Raw genomic sequence first — 4,107 nt, forward strand, 5'->3', positions numbered from 1 at the left:
GTAAGGAACTACCCCAGTGATGGGGAAACACAACACTAATAAGATTATATGATGGGGGTTTAATTAAGGACCCTGATAAGTGTCACACGTGTGGCACTGACACATGTCAAATCCAAACATTTTTTATGGCAAGTTTAGTGACGCGAGGATGGCAACTTTAGTTGTCAAGCATGACAAATTTTTTTCGGATGACAAGTTTCAGTTTTTTTGGGGTTTGTTTTTTGATTTTGGATGGCAACTTGAGTTGTAAAAAACGTCAGGGCCGCGTCTTCGTGCCGCATGTATGACACTTATTGTTTGGGCTAATTAATATGTGGTATGGCATAATTCTTTGAGCTGAAAACTTCTATCTGAGGAAGGATAATGCTTGGATTTGCTATATTTCGACCATTGGATGGAGCATATCCAACGACTAATTATAGAGACATGCATCCGTAGTAGAGCTATGCGTCCTTTCTTCCTGTCAGGTATAGTTGACGCGGCAATGCTTGGTTCATGGGGAATTTTTTTACAGGATCAACGAACTGGCTGAGGTGGGGATTTGGGATTAAAAGTTGGGGATGAGGCGGGACCCACCCCACTGAAAATCAGGGGGGGGGGGGGGGGGGGAGATTAGTTAGTTGGAAAGATTAAGTAAAAGCTCCGTAATTATCCGCGTGTGTAGGATTTTCGATAGTTGACGTGGGAGCTAATGTTGGGTTCGTGCCATGATGCGTTTGGACAAGTGCAAGTCGTCGCTTGTTTGCGTTCCCCGGCTGACATGTACGATTTTGACGATACGTGGGAGCAAAACATGTTATACTGCATGTTGCAAACCTGCAGTTCAATTTGCTATTGGTTCCTGTTCGAAAGGCCTGTATGCACGAGTCATCTGCATGCGTTTTGTACGTACAACGACTAATCTAGCTAGAGAGAAATGTTCATGACCAACTGATTGTGGACCGAGCAAAGACTGTATACAATATTTGAGGTACATGTGCTTATAACGCGGTTTGATACAAAGTAATTGATGGAGTATATAAGACAATAACAGACACACGTCAAAAATAATAATCACAACACACACCACCCAACAGTAGCCATGCATGAGCTCAGACAAGTTCGTCGCCGACGCCCTGGATGCAGCAAAGCAAACAGTCCACGATGCTACTCGTGCATACCGACCTGTCAAGGGTCGGATTGCATTTGCTTCCATCCACAATGTTGTACTCCTGAGCCCGGCCATCCCAATCGCGCCCCAGGTAGATAGTATCAGCAGCGAGAGAGGGAAAAAGCGGCCTCAGCTGATACGGAGATCGCACGGCTCATGCCCATGAACACGGCGCGCCCGTTGAAGCTCTTGACCTGGACTAGGACCCCGGCTTCCAGATCCACTCTATAAACATCGTACTCCCTGTGATACTTGTCGTCCGTGCGTCGTAGCGCCCGGTGCACCAGCATCAGCTCCCCGCCATTGTCCACTAGGTGAAGGCTATGCGCCATTGGGCAGAAGTGGAACAGCTCGCTCCAGTCAACGACCGTCTCGAGTCGTGGCGGCTGCTGGTCTTCTGAGCCCCTCTTCAGCACCATGACCTCCCCGCAGGGGACACAATAGACGCGGCCTGCAAAAGGCAGAGTCGAACATATGTAATTTTTGTCGACAACGGTCCAGCTCTCGTCGCCGGGACTAGCAACGGCGAGCACCATGGGATGACAGAAGCTGACCGCCACCCACACCGTGGAGGCGTCGGCGACAAGGCCCACGCCAGACACCCTAATAAATCCATTCTTTCTTCTCCCAATCTCAAAGCCGCGGAGCCAAGCCTGATGCTGCACGGGGCTCAGGAGCGCCATCATCGGCGGGAGATCGGTAAGCTGGTGCGTGAGAGGGTTAAGCAGGCGAACCACCAGGGTTGGCTCGTCGAGCAGCAAGAGGAGGCCATCGGGGGTGAGCGTGAGCAGCGTATGCTCGGCGAGCTGCGGGAGGTCCATTCGGATGCACTCGCCGGTGGACAAGTTGAGAAAGCGATGGCGACGGGGGCCGGCGGCGGCAGGTGCCTTGTCTACCATGATCCACTGACGAGGCAGGAAACGGCCGTCCAAGCCGCTGGCGCGCGGGTCCAGCGAGCACCGCCGCCACGGTTGGCAGACGGCGCGGAAGCGGATGTAGTCGGCCACGTCGCTGGCGAGGGCGAGCTCGGCGATCCGGCCGGCCGGTCCGTCCCCGAGGCCCGCCCAGTCTCTTGTCGCGCAGGTTCGTCGGAGATCGAGGCCGCGGCCGCTTTGCGCGGCGCCTGCACGGGATCATGTTTCGGGAGTCCAACATCCGATCAGTTGCCGCCGTTTATTTGCGGGCCGGGTACATATGGAGAGTCGTGTTCGTATCGTGTGCGGTATGGGTTGGTCTCGTTTTCTTCGTCCGAAGCCGATACGTACCTGTGCTGAAGGTGGTGATGATCTTGCCTCCTTGCCACATACGAAGGCTGCCTCTGTAAGTTTAGGATTACAATCGAGAGGCACAAGTTTATTCACACAAGGTGGACTCCTACCTAGCCATACAGTAGTAGTACTCTCCATGCGGCTATACAAAGCCAACCGATTTGTTACCCTATTCTGATCACGTTTAATTTTTGAAGGAATAAACTCTCTATCACTCATGAGAAGTTGGATCTAAGCAACTACATGTCCATAAACGGACCAGGAAAGATTGTCTCCTTTCAACGCAAGGAGTGCTTCTGAGGAATCTAAACTATGACAGGCAATTCAAAGTGTTGAATAGCCAAGGCCATATCTTGCATTAAGGCATGAATCTCAGCATCCAGAGCGTCATTGCAATTGAAAATACATCTGTAGGCTGCAAAAATAATGCTACCGTCGATTCATCGTAGGATCATACCCGCAGTAGCTGAACCGTCTGGGTCAGAATAAGCGCAGTCAACTGATAAGGCGACCGAACCCACTGGTGGTCTCAGCATGGTTGAGGAACAACTACAGCTCGCTGTATCACCGGGGCTTCCTCCCTTGTCGGTGTCAAAACCGGCGGATCTTGGGTAGGGGGTCCCGAGCTGTGCGTCTAAGGCGGATGGTAACAGGAGGCAGGGGACACGATATTTACCCAGGTTCGGGCCCTCTTGATGGAGGTAATACCCTACTTCCTGCTTGATTGTTCTTAATAATATGAGTAGTACAAGAGTTGATCTACCATGAGATCAGAGAGGCTAAACCCTAGAAGCTAGCCTATGATATGATTGTATATTGTCCTACGGACTAAAACCCTCCGGTTTATATAGACACCGGAGAGGGCTAGGGTTACACAAGGTCGGTTACAAAGGAGGGGATATACATATCCGTATTGCCTAGCTTGCCTTCCATGCCAAGTAGAGTCCCATCCGGACACAGGACGAAGTCTTCAATCTTGTATCTTCATAGTCCAACAATCCGGCCAAAGGATACAGTTTGGCTGTCCGGAGACCCTCTAATCCAGGACTCCCTCAGTAGCCCCTGGACCAGACTTCAATGACGATGAGTCCGGCGCGCAGTGTTGTGTTCGGCATTGCAAGGCGGGTTCCTCCTCCGCATACATCATGGAAGAGTTCTGAATACAAGGATAGTGTCCGGCCCTACCAAATAAGTTCCAAATACCACCGTAGAGAGAATAATATTTCCACAAATCTAATCTGCCGACGTGTCTTGATAGCACGACATTATGCCATGGCTCGGTTATTATTCGAACCGCTTTTCTCAACCAGCTCCGCACATATTGCGAGGCGGTTTTCTCGACACGTCTTGTCAAAGCAAAAATCGTGTTCCCCTTATTACGGGATTCTCATCAATACGGACGTGGGTAACCCAACCCCGTCATCAATTACGACGCCTGGGGAATAAGCGGTTTTACCAGGCAAGTGGGGAGACACATCGCCTCTTCCGCCCTTATAAAGGGATAAGATTTACTTTTTGGGACATTTACATCTATGCCCCTAATGTGCGCCCACTCTCAGATTTACCCCTAATTTCAAAGCCTGCTCAAATTTGCCCCTCCGCCGTTAGGTGCACTTACAGAAATACCCTTCTGTGCCGTTACCGTCCGGTCAAAGCAGGTCAAAGCCGGTCAAAGTGCTTTGACCATCT

At 50.9% G+C, this 4,107-nt stretch overlaps 1 pseudogene; it reads right to left on the minus strand.

Moving 5' to 3' along the window:
- Nucleotides 1-1,091: 1,091 nt before the first annotated feature.
- Nucleotides 1,092-2,455, minus strand: LOC125507421 (annotated as a pseudogene).
- Nucleotides 2,456-4,107: the final 1,652 nt, after the last annotated feature.

Source organism: Triticum urartu, chromosome 5, assembly GCF_003073215.2.
Source record: "Triticum urartu cultivar G1812 chromosome 5, Tu2.1, whole genome shotgun sequence".
NCBI lineage: Eukaryota > Viridiplantae > Streptophyta > Magnoliopsida > Poales > Poaceae > Triticum > Triticum urartu.